This window comes from Nothobranchius furzeri, chromosome 13 (genome assembly GCF_043380555.1).
Source record: "Nothobranchius furzeri strain GRZ-AD chromosome 13, NfurGRZ-RIMD1, whole genome shotgun sequence".
Lineage (NCBI taxonomy): Eukaryota > Metazoa > Chordata > Actinopteri > Cyprinodontiformes > Nothobranchiidae > Nothobranchius > Nothobranchius furzeri.
In genome coordinates this window covers 68,386,353-68,399,846 of record NC_091753.1, presented here as the reverse complement: position 1 = coordinate 68,399,846, position 13,494 = coordinate 68,386,353, and the positions used below count along the sequence as shown (strand labels likewise).

General features: G+C 40.6%; 1 long non-coding RNA gene across 1 annotated transcript; it reads right to left on the bottom strand.

Annotated features, from left to right (window-relative positions):
- Positions 1-10,434: 10,434 nt before the first annotated feature.
- On the bottom strand, positions 10,435-11,433 carry LOC139062445 (uncharacterized). Its single transcript, XR_011515984.1, has 3 exons — positions 11,209-11,433; positions 11,056-11,131; positions 10,435-10,960 (listed from the first exon to the last, which is right to left on the bottom strand). It is a non-coding gene; the product is annotated as an uncharacterized lncRNA (long non-coding RNA).
- Positions 11,434-13,494: the final 2,061 nt, after the last annotated feature.

The following is a 13,494-nucleotide window of genomic DNA, read 5'->3' as shown; positions in this document are numbered from 1 at the left end:
AAAATCTAATCGATCAATAGATAATTATTTCAAAATTTTTAAACCGTACAAGAGAATATATATTGAAGTGCATTCCTGGCCATTTTATGCTATTTCTTTTAGCAACAGTCTGTAGTTTTCTGCCACTAGGGGGCAGTATGTACCCAAATCATAACAAACAAGCTACATTTTTGTGTTCTTTGAGGAGCCTACCAATGAATAGCCGTAAAGGCCACAAAAAAAGCCCTGGGAGTGTTGTAGCGCAATTTTTACCTGGCTAACTACCTTGTCAGATCGTTCAACCTCCTGCAAAATGACAACAAGCACATCGGACTCCCTTTCATCAGTCAGCAGTAGAGAAATGCCATTTTTCACATTCAGTATATTTTAAAGCAGCGTTCAGTATGTTCATAGAGCTCCTCATTTAGCTTCATGTTTGTGTTTCAATCTTTATTGAACACATTTTTTAAACTTCCTGTAGAAAGCAAGGAGATTGTGATGTAACGTTTTTTTATTTTTATATAATTTATTAACAAACAAAGCTTACAGGCAGATGTAACTGCTGGTTGTTGGAACTGTGAGCTGCACAAAAACAGGCATAGTTGCTCCAATGACTGGATTCAAATTGGGTTTTGGAGAATTAGGGACCTACTCAATATGGCGGTGAAGCAGTTACTCTCCAGCAGCCAATGATGTCTATGGTACGGCTTATGTAGAAAGAAACATGCTGTCTAAGGCTACGCTCACACTGCAGGTCTTAAAAATCCATTCAGATTTTTAGAGTAAATTCAATTTTTTGTGTGGTTGTTCACATTATAACTGAAATACAAAAGCAAACACTCTCCTGCGTTAACGTTAAAAGTGATCCGCATGTACAGAAGAGAACAAGAACTCACACACTAGGAGCTCTGTGGAGTATGAACTGAGAGGTGGAGCTGTGATCCCAAGAGCTTCACTGACAGACTTCATCCACAATTCCAGGATCACACCTGTCAAGTCTCCTGTTCTGAGCTGGAAACTATTTTCAAAACTAAACTATTTTACTCCTTATTCCCACAGTCATCACATATTAGTGTTTTCCCTTACTTAAGCCGCTTTCACATCTGGGTCGGCAAGAACGCGTTCGGAACCAAATGTTTTGTTCACATATGGCTCACATGTGTGTATTTCGTTCTGAGGAGACTTCTTTTTTCAGACTACTTCCCTCGGAGGTCCTGCTGGTGCCGAGCAGACACTATGGACTAACTGGCAGCTGAAACTCACACCTACCATCTCCGATTGGGGAGTTGGATCAAACACCGGGAGGGGTTTCCGCGCGCGCGATTACTTTTTATTATGGTTGCTGTTTAGCCCACATGAAGCACTGAGTTGCTGTCTCCCGCTCCGCAGCAGAGGACAGCAGTGTGTGTGTAGTAGCGGTTATAAGGACATGTCTGCAGCGGAGGACACTACAGCGCTGAAGCAGGAAGGATTAGAGAGCAGATTATTAGAGAAGCGCAGTGTGTGTTGGTGCAGCGGTTTGATGAGGAATTATTGTTTAGCATAGGCGGACACCGCAGACTTCTTCTGCGCGTCCTTACCGCCGCCCACATGCTCGGGGATTTCCGCATTCCTGAGAAGTCCTGGGAATCACATGTGAACAAGAAACCACCCGTTCTATTCCGAACTCACGCGGCTGAGCCCCGACCATGCCAGCTCATATGTGAAAATGCCTATACCTAACTCTGGGGAATATGACAGACAACATGTTACATAGGGGGGAATATAACATTAAGTATGGTCTAGACTAGGGTTGTCACGGTAACCAGTGTAGCAGTAAACCCAGGTAAAAAAGTTTCTCATTCAGGTCTCTTAGAAAAGTGGCCTCGATCACTGCCTGATTACAGAGGAGAATAGAATATGAAACGGCCTTGATTTTCCTTTAAGCACCACACAGTAGCTCCTTTATTATTTTTTTTAAGAATTTTATAATTTAAGTAGTGAGGAGTTATTTGAAATCACATGCGCCGAGGCGTCACCGGTGATCCTGGTGACGCCTCGGCGTTAAATGGTTAAAAACTAAATGAAAACAAAGTGCGTCAATCCTGACCAAGACGTGCAGGCCTGAGAAACGAAACAAGGATTCATGTGGTTTTCGTATCCAATAAAATGACATGTTTTCTCCATAACCAGAGAGGACACAAACTCAATACATCTCTTTTATTGTGAGGTAATAATTTCTCCGGGTTTTGCGGGTGCGGGCGGGAGTGTAACACACACGTTGCAGGCGGTAATGGTCAGAAATTCAGCGGGAGCGGGCAGGAGCAGGAAGAAGAAAACAGTCCTGCGCAGGGCTCTATATTGCAAATGCAGTCAGGACAGAGAGGCAACTGTCATAAATAAGGACATAATGCTTCAACATAAAATTAAATATGAAGAAATGTAGAGAAACTGTATGTTTCTTTCTGTCATCATTTACAGCTTACATTTAAGGACTTGAATGAATGTTTATAGTTACTTTTGTTCTTGTTAGTGAATTTTTGGTGATACTGAAGCCTAAAATGAGCTGTCATTCAGTTTTGGTTACCTTTGCAAGGTGTGTATGTTCGGGGTGGTACTGAGAGCGCTCATAGTTTATAATAACTGAATATGGATCGGAGTTTTATTTGAGCAGTTTGTCTGTCGCTTCACAAAAGATCCCAAATCATGACATAGCTCCCGAAGGATCTTTTTTAGGAGCCTCTCAGGATCCTCAACAAGCAGATCAGTGCGCTCATAGTGGACGTGTCCTTTGCAGAGTGAAAATCAACCATTCTACAAAGTCAGATTACTGTAGATCACAGGTGTCCATCCCTGGCTTTTAACATAATCGGGAGGAGTTTGCAGCAGCCAAGATAAGTGCCTCAGTAACTAATATCTAAATCGAGATCCCTATACCCAACCAATTAGAGCCTTTAGGGTGGGGTTTCCAGAAGTGTGTACTGTGCAGCTGTTTTATTTTTGTGAACTTTCACTTGATGCATAGAAAACTGCTAATAATATTTAAGTCACAGTTGTCCAGAAAACACAGCAAGGAGGACACAAACTTTTTCACATTTGTAAATAAGAGGAGATACATCACCCTGTTAGTTTGTCTTTACAGACAAATCTCAATGCTGAACTCTTTGTCTCCAACAACGGTTTAAGTTGTATAAGGTTAAAACATGTAGTTATTTAAATATTTTGTTATAGGGAAATTGATGTTTTGTAACAGCTGTCCTAGTGTGCTCACCTTTGACAAAAGATCAGAGAAGTGGTCATCGCTCACATCATTTTCCCCCATGCCTTCAAAGTCAGGGGATCCAGAGCACAAAACTTTATAGCACCAAGGCATCATAAAGTTTGGAGATGGTCCACCTTGAGCCACACTGGCAGCCATAATTTCTCCAACAGTCCTGGCAAACACAAGGAAAAAGCACATTTGTAGGTCCCATCATTTAATGTGATGTCATTACTGACATCACATTTTTTTGTTTACAACTTTCACATAAATATTACAAAACATGAGCAATCATTTTGCTTCACAACCAATTTTAACAAAGGGATTAATGTGGAAAAAAATTAACTGCTTTCAGATACATTAATTTGCGATAACCATTATTCTTAATATTTTAATGATTTTTAAATATAATTTAAGTCAGAATAAAAAATTAAAAACAGATAAAACATTCCAGTACTTACCTGAAATATCCTTTATCAAAATCAGACAGGGAATATTTTGGCATGCAGCCATGTTTTCCTGGCAAGAAGAAGCGCTTCTCAATCCCTGCAATCATTTCTGGAAAAACAACAAAATTGTCTCCAATTAAAAAAATATATATATACCATACAGTTGTGGAACTACACAAATGTAGTTATTTATTAATTAACTCATTGGCAAGTCTTACATACTTTTCTAGGCCCAAAATTAAGTTGCCAAAAGGATATAACTAAGCAAATAGGTATAAGCCTCCTTTTAGATTACTGATTAGGTGTTTATCTTTCAGCTGGCAACAAGATCACACTGAGGTTCTTTACTTTCTCAGAGGCTAATTGTCATGCTGGTCAGATCAGGTGAAGTTTTCTTTTCTGAGATTCTTGTCCAAAGTGTTGTCTGGATAAAACAGCTGTTAACAGCAATCTACCAGATTGGGTTCATCTGGGTTTATTAATAAATATAACTACATTAATACTATAGTTTTACCATCGACAGTGGGTACAGAAATTATTCAGACCCGCATCCATTTTTCATTTGTTATATTGCAGCCATTTGCTGAAATCAATAAAATTATGTTATTACCTCATTAATGTACACACACAGCACCCCATATTGACATGAAAACACAGAATTTAACAAGTTTCTGCAGTTATTCAAAATAAAAAATGAAATATCACATGGTCCTAAGTGTTCAGACCCTTTGCTGTAACACTCATATATTGAACTCTGGTGCTTTACATTTCTTATGATCGTGCATGAAGAGTTCAGAGACAGAATTGTGGCACAGATCTGGCCAAGGTTACAAAAAACATCTCTGCTGCACTTAAAGTTCATAAGAGCACAGTGGCTTCCATAATCCTTAAATGGAAGATGTTTTGGATGACCAAAACCCTTCCTAGAGTAGGCCGTCTGGCCAATCTGAGCTACTGGGGCAGAAGAGCCTTGGTGAGAGAGGTAAAGAAGAACCCAAAGATCACTATGGATGAGCTCCAGAGATGCAGTCAAGAGATGGAGCAAGTTGTAGAAAGTCAACCATCACTGCAGCGCTCCACCAGGAGCATCAGGACTTTATGGCTGAATGGATGCTGGAAGCTTCTACTCTGTGCAACACACATGAAAGCCTGCATGGATTTTGCTAAAAGACACCTGAAGACCCTGAGATGGTGAGAAACAAGAAACTCTGGTCTGATGAGACCAAGACAGAACTTTTTGGCCTTAATTCTAAGTGGTATGTGTGGAGAAAACCAGGCACTGTTCATCACTTACATCCAATAAAGTCCTCAAAGTGAAGCATGCGATGGCAGCATCATGCTGTGGGATGTGGTGTTTTTAAGCTGCAGGGACAGGATGACAGAACTATGAATGTGGCCAAGTACAGGGATATCCTGGACAAGAACCATCTCTGGAGAGACCTAAAGATGGCTGTCCACCAACGTTCACCATCCAACCTGACAGTACTGGAGAGGATCTGTAAGGAGTGGCAGAGGATCCCAAAATCCAGGAGTAATAAACTTGTTGCATCTTTACCAAGAAGACTCATGGATGTATTAGCTCAAAAGGCGTTTCTACTAAATACTGAGCAAAGGGTCAGAATAGTTAGGACCATGTGATGTTTCATTTTGTCTTTTTTAATAAATCTGCATAAATTTCTAAAATTATTTGTTTTTCTGTCAATATGGGTTGCTGTGTGTACATTAATGAGGAAAAATAAATTGAATTGATTTTAGCAAATGGCTGCAATATTAGAGTGAATAATTGATGAGGGGTCTGAATACTTTCCGTATCCACTGTATATTCTATCAGAAGCTAATGCAGGACATAGGTGTAGGAGAATATTTTCATGTTCAGCCTGCATGAAAAATTCTGAGTGACCGATTATAATCAGAAATAATCATTAAAATTTTATTTTCAGTGAACCACACCTTTACATACAACAATGTGTAAAGACACATCTGGAAAATATGTTAGTCTGTTTGACAAGGGTCAGATAATTGCCATGCATCAAGCAGAGAAAACATCTAAGGAGATGAGGAAACAACTAAAACTGGGTTAAGAACTGTCCGACGCTTTATTAAGAACTGGTCTGATGAGTCTAGATGGACCCTGTTCCAGAGTGATGATTCATCATGGTAAGAAAAGAGGCAGTTGAAGTGATGCACCCATCATGCGTGGTGCGTACTGTACAAGCCTGTGGGGGCAGTGCTATGATCTGGGGTTGCTGCTGGCGGTCAGGTCTAGGTTCAGCAACAGGATGTGCTCCAAGAATGAGGACAGCTGACTACCTGAACATGCTGAATGATCATGTTATTGGTGGGCAGCGTATTTGGTGAAATTGCAAAATAGCCAATTTGAAATTGGCACAAAAGTTCATCGATTTTAGCACAGTAGAAGGTGATGATAAAAAATTTTTCAATGCTGACAAAATATAACAAGTAACAGGTAAATAAATGACTTTGTCAAAATGAAACATCAAGTCGTTGGAATGATATTATGTTACCTGTCAAAAATTCCTTGCGGAGGGCTCCTGTATCTACACCTGCTTCACCTATGAAGGTGACTTTTAGCTGGTTTGTGGGTGAGGTTCTTTTTTGCCGTTGCCACTGTACAATACCTCTTTCCAGCATATTATGTCGAGACACTGTGATTTCAAAGCTGATGTCATCTTTGGATACAGCATTGGTTATTTCTGTCATCACATCTGCAAGACTAACATCAGCAAAATAAATAGGAATCGTTAAGAACATTTGGCTAGGAGTAGAATCTGAGAAAGATGAGTATTTTTTTAATAAAAATATATAAAATGTTAACTGTCTTCATATGTCTATTTTACATAGATGGCATTTTAATGTGTAAATTACTTTTTCACTCCACACCCAAGTGATTCTGGAGCGTCTTCTGGTCTGGGTGAGTTTTACGCATGACTGAGGAGGAAAAGGAGGGGTTACAACAGGATTATAAATGCCTCTCATTTGCTATTACCATTACAGTAATGTTCCCTCACCTGTCTCCACAGTAGCTGGCATGAATCTGTAAAAAATCCAGTTTATATTTCTGCTGGCAAATTGGACAAGCTGCCTAAAAGGAAATGAAGATGCAATGTTTTAGACCACAATTTCTAAGCCCAAGGTGACACTTCTTCAAGACAACCAGAAACATCCAGTTGTTTTCACTTTTAATTCTTAAAATGATCTTCTTCTGAATGTTTGACAATCTACCTCGCTTTTCCGTCTGTCTTTCACACAGTCGAACGTACGCCAGCCCGCACACACACACATACACACAAGGTTACACCACAACAAATGTGTGACGAAGTAGCAGATTGTTCTGCAGTGAAGAACTGTGTAAGGATATTGTCATTCAGAAGATATTTATGTTTTATTTCAAAAGAAACATCATTAAACATAGCTCACAATCAGAAAACACACAGACTGTTGTATGCTGTTTCTGACTGAGCTCAATCTTTAATGAACATTTAAAATAATCACTGGTATGAAAATGTACTTGGCTCTTACTTGTTAGTTATGAAGTATAACAGAACATTAACTACTAGTCAATTTAGAAAATGTGTGTACTGTCCATTATGTGAAAATAAGAACAGGTCATACTCAAAAAGTTTTTTTAAGGTTTATAAATAGGTGAACATTACCAGATCTGCCCTGTCTGATGTTCCAGGGAGGCAGTCATCATTTGAAGTAGGTGTTCCAGGGAAATTGGCATCATCTGCTGTTGGTGTGAACATTACTGTTTTACCTCCACCAGCATGGGTTTCTGGAGGAGAAAACTTTCAGGAAAATTTTTTTATTTAGTTAAAAAAAGAAAACAAATTATAAATGAAAAAGAAAGATAGTGTGTGACAGATGGTAGCCGAGGGCGGGGACCTTGACAGTCTGACTTTTGGCTACAGTAGCTGGCTTTCGGCACGTGGAAAGTCACCTCTCTGGTGGGGAAGGAACTTGAGTTGGTGGTTCAATTCAATTCAATTCAAGTTTATTTATATAGCGCCAAATCACGACAAGAGTCGTCTCAAGGCACTTCACATGATAAACATTCCAACTTCATGGTTGAGGTTGAGAGGTTCCGACTAGATATAGTCGGACTCACCTTGACGCATGGCTCTGGCTCTGGAACCAGTTTCCTTGAGAAGGACTGGACACTACCACTTTGGAGTTGCTCCCAATGAGAGGTGCTGAGCAGGAGTGGGCATGCTAGTTGCCCCCCATCTTGGTGCCTGTACGTTGGTGTTTACTAGGGTTGGGCATCGAGCATCGATTGGAACTGGTTCCAACAGTTAGTATTCCCCGGAATCGTTCAGTTATTTTTTCGATCCGTAGTAGCGATTCGTAGTGTGCCGACAGAAGAGGAATCTGCGGCCAATCTCCGTGAAAAATAAACGTGATCTTCAAATTGTGATCGCTTTTCATAGCTGATCACACCACCTGTGGTTAGCTGGTTCATGTAAAGCTTGTCATGTCTTGAAAGAATCGGAATCGATAGGAACCAGAATCGAAACGAGGAATTGGAATCAGAATCGTTCAAAATCAAACAATGCCCAACCTACCCCCGTGAACAAGAGGGTAGCCTCCCTCTGCGTACATGTGGGGGAACGAGTCCTGACTGTAGTCTGTGCTTTTGCACCAAACTACAGTTCAGATTACCCACCCATTTTGGAGTCCTTGGAGCGGGTGCTGAAGAGCACTCCTTCTGGTGGCTCCCTTGTTCTGCTGGGGGACTTTAACGCTCATGTGGGCAACAACAGTGAGACATGGAGAGGTGTGTTAGGGAGGAAGGCCACAGCTCAATGATTGACTTTGTTGTCGTCTCATCTGATCTGCGGCCACATGTCTTGGACACTCGGGTGAAGAGAGGGGCGAAGCCGTCAGCTGAAAGTCACATGTCAATGAGTTCTCAATCAACTCATCTGGTTAAATCAAATTAAATTAAACTGACTACTACCCTTTGATGGTGGGGGAGGATGCTAGTCAGACCTGGCAGGTCCAAACATATTGTGAGGGTCTGCTGGGAACGTCTCCTGTCAGAAGGAGCTTAAATTCCCACCTACAACAGAACTTCCCAAATGTTCTGATGGAGACAGGAGACATTGATTACGAGTGGACCCTGTTCCATGGCTCCATGGTTGAGGCGGCTGAGAAGAGCAAGGTGAATAGAATTCTATATGGTCTTTTTGGACTGTGGGACTCCAAAGGCAGCTGATCCATACCAGCAGTCCAAGCGAGATGTGGCTTGGGTGGTAGCAGAGGCACAAACCTGGGCGTGTAAGGAGTTTGGTGAGACCAAGATTTCCATACAACTTCAAGGCTTCAAGGAAATTATGGTCCAACATCCGCCGCCTCAGGAGGGGAAAGCAATGCTCCACCAACAGTGTTTAGAGTGGGGACGGTGTGCTGCTGACCTCGACTTGGGACATTGTGGATCGGTGGCCGGAGTACTTCAAAGACCTCATCAGTCCCACCGGCACGTCTTCCAGTGAGGAAGCAGAGTCTGATACAAGCAGGTGAAATGAGTTTTCTCCACAGGGTGGCTGGGTTCTCCCCTAGAGATTGAGTGAGAAGCTTGGTCATCTGAGAGGGGCTTGGAGTGGATCCGCTGCTTGTCCACATCAGTTGAGGTGGCACGGGCATCTGATTAGGATGTCTCCTGAATGCATCCCTGGTGATGTTTTCCAGGCACGTCCCAGCGGGACGAGACCTAAGGGAAGACCCAGGACACGCTGGAGGGACTACGTCTTTCGAGAGGGTGCTCGCTGCAGAACTACAAAGGCGGAGCTGCACCATAAGGTGGAGCTGCACCAGAGTCAGCCCCGCCCATTCACGCAAACTCAGCCTAGCCCACTGACTTCCATTTTTGTTTTCAACTTTATCGCAAACTAACCTGACCCACATGAATTACGGCTGTTACTAGTTTACAGTCGTTAATGCTATGTTCTACGCTCCAATTAAACAAGATAAATATAACTTGCTACATGACAAAGTCTGAATATATCCCGAAATAAAAAGATTTCTCTAAGCGAATATCTGCCCACAGCCGCTCTAACAAAAGTGCTGTACAACAGCATGTACCACTACCATGAGGGTTCTGGTAGTCCAGTGGCAAGGTCGTCAGACTTAAGTTTTGCTTTCCCCTCAGGTGATGCTGGTTCGATTCTTGGTGGGGTCGGCAACAATCTATTTAGCCAGTTGTAATGCTCATTTTCAGCAAAATATTTATGTCTCTACAAGTTCTTTGAATTTGGTCGTTCCTAAACAGCATTTTAGTTGAAACTCTGCTCACAGATGGACTCACACTGGCTAAATAAACGAATGAATAAATAAAAAAAACACATTAGTCATTATATGTTAAACGGCATACCAATAAATTGTTGTAAACATAGTACTGGCAAGTGTAGCTAGAAATGAGGAAAAGAGATTATAGAATATTTCCACTGCTGGGAGGCGAACCCGCGCAAAATTGCATGTCAACCTGACACCATCACCACTACACCACCACATCTGATAAAATTAGTTGGCGTTACATTTGATTATGATATTTGGTGTGTCTTTGTAGATGGGATGTATGATTTTTCTGGCGGTGTCTCAGTAGAAGTCATTTCAGAAATAATTTGCCAGAAAATTCACAGAATATCCAGATTTGAGAACCAAGACCAGACCCGCTTCGGGGGAGGAGACCAAATTGAAGCTGAGATGGGAAGAAAATGCTGACTCTGATAGAATGGGCGGGGCTGATTCTGGAATGGGCGGGGCTGAATCTGGTGCAGCTCCGCCTTTGTGGTTCTGCAGCGAGCACCACTTGCGTCTTTCGGCTGACCAGGGAATGCCCCCCCCCAAATCGGTCCAAGTTGCTGAGAAGAGGGAATTCTGGACCTATCTGCTTAGGTTACTGCCCCCACCACCCGACTCCAGATAAGAGGATGAAAATGAATGGATGGATAGAATAATGACAGTAAACAAAAAATGATTACCTCATTAGAAGTTTCAAAATCATCCCCTGAGGATATCAGATCAACACACGATTTCACATGGACAGCCAAGACGTGTAATGGCATGGTAGCACTGCAAACTTTGCATGATGCCTTAGGCATGCTTTGAAATTCTAAAGCATCAGGAGGAAGAGGTGATGTGTCAAGTTCTTCTTGAAGAGGAATCACGTAGATCATGTTTTTCCCTCCTCCTGTTACACTTTTCAAAAGGCTGCCATTGTAACCCTCAGCCTCTGGAGGTATGAGTGAAAGCTTGCGCTGTCCAGAACCTCCTAAAATAGTAATAATAGTAATAATAATTATAATAAAAGTTACATAATATAAAAGCAAAAAAAAATTAAAATTGAAGTTTTACAGTTTTTAATACCTAGTGCTTTATAAAGTAGCCATCCCCCTGTCAACCTTTCAAGCTTTGGATAGTGAGTGGTCAGGAGCCCAGAAATCTGTTCATGAATGACACTTTTGTTAATTATTTAAATATGTGCTTTAGAAATTACATGAAATGAGGAGTTTACTTTACCTCCGTGTGATCAGCAGACTCAGGAAATGTAACAGCTCGTCTCCCCATTCCAGCTAGTATGAGTGTTAACTCTGTACTTGCCTTGGGTGTTTTGTCTGTGTTTTGATGAAGTAAAAAAAAAGTCACTGTTACACTTTTGCCATTGGTGCTGGTGACCACTCTGGAGGGAGAGAAAAAGCGTTTTCTTCCCCTTGCAGAATTTCGAGAAAAAAGTCCAGGGAAGGACCTAGAAATCAGACAGAAATAAAAGTTATGGTGATAAGGCAATGTCTTGTGACAGAGTGAAACACACAGTGCTAGGGCAGGGACAATAATAAATCGATATATCATACGATAGAAGAAAATAAAATGAATCATTTTTCCAGCCTCAATATATCGAGGTTAAGAAATATTCTACTCTATTATTATTATTTATTATCATTATTGAAGTGCAGTTTTGGTTGTTGACACTGGATAGGCCATTGTTTATAATGTTTTGGAGAGAAAGGGTCCATTTTATTGTTTTATTGTTTATGCTGCAATATTTTGTAACACAGAACTACTCCTTTTTAATTGATTTGTTTATTTATTTATGCATTTTTTTGTTTATTTTATTTATTTAGAATTTCTGGTTCTGGACATTCCAGTGTTAAATAAAGTTCAAATTGTTGCATTTTAAATGGTGTACTTCCTGACACATCTGATAACCCACAGCTTCAACTTAGTGCAGTCATGGGCAGCGTCATGTGTCACTGCATGCAACTTAAGTGATGATTGGTTGTTAAGGAATGTCCCTGGATGCAATCCGCAGTTGCAGATTCCACGCAAGGAAGGGCTGAAATTATCGTACATGTGGGATTGATGATCGTACAGAGGGCTAAACTATCCTACAAATACTATTATAATAATTATCAAAACATCTGGCAACACTGTGCAATGTGGCGTTATTAGTTATAATGGAAAAACATGACTGGAATCTACCAGTATAGCACAGTGTAACATCCAGAAAGGGTCAATTTTCACCTTCATATTGACCTACATAGTGATCGGTCATCTACAGAAATAATTCCATTCTCTAAGCGGATTTTATATTCTATCCTCTACAACCCAGAAGATTCTGCAGAGCTTGTTGCCATTCCATGGAGACAAGATTGTCAGCCTATGTCTCCAAACAAAGCTTTCCTCTATCACTGCTGGATTCCACACTGAATGAAAAGTGAACTTTTACAACTCACAATTTAAATAATCATATGGTTGAATGAACCAGATGTTATATGAATAATAATACTTTTTCAATAATATGTGCCTAATTCAGTGAAGTTGAAATGAATATTATTGCTTACAACAGTATTATACTGTAATGACTCAGAGTCTCTGGTTACTCTTTTATGGTTATTATTTTCGGGCTACTGTCGCCGTAACCCACGCCTTACAAACTCTTAACTTTTTCTACAGAATTGCTCATAACAGAGCATTTATTAGCATAGCTAAACATCAAAAACCGGAACCAGAAAAACTTTCAGCGCTCAACTCACCTTCAAAATTAAATGTTAACCCTAACGTTTACTGTTGAAACCATTACAACATGTTTGAGTTAATTTAGCCACTACGGCTCTCTGTAGTGGTTTCTCGATTACACGAGGGAGGGAGGGGTAAACAGAACTCCATTGGTAACCACGGTGAACAGGCTTCATGAAACATGAACGAATATCCCCAAATAATTAAAAACCATGAAGCCAAATGCAAAGTTTAGGGCAGAATATTGACCCAGGGGTTCTCAGATTGAGCAGATTTGTGAGAATACATGAAATGATCGCTTAGAGACGGAGCAAGCTAGTTGCTAGCTTATGTGGCTTGAATAGTTATATAAATATAAAGTCATCTTGTTTCTCGTTTTAAATTCAATTGATAATTTTAAAATATCTATATATTGCCCAGCCCTAGTTGTAGCCTATACTACACTGCTTACATTATTTCTGAATTTAATTTCACTATGTAAAAAAATAAATACAGTCAATTGTAGAAAGCCTCTTTCTAAGATGAATAACAAAGTATCATTGGAATAATTTAATTTCTAACCACTGACTAGACCTCTGCAGATGTCAAATATTTTGCATTTCTACACTTAATTTACCTTGACATTTCTTGATTAACTGTGGACCGAGGGATAGTCTGTTGAGGTGGTGGTGTTGTGCGCTGTGGCACAGTTTGTGTTTGTTGCGGCGGGCCCTCAGCTTGTAGATGAGCATTCAATAACACCATTAGGTTTCTCGCAACTTCTCGGATGGAACCAGTCTAAAGAAATAA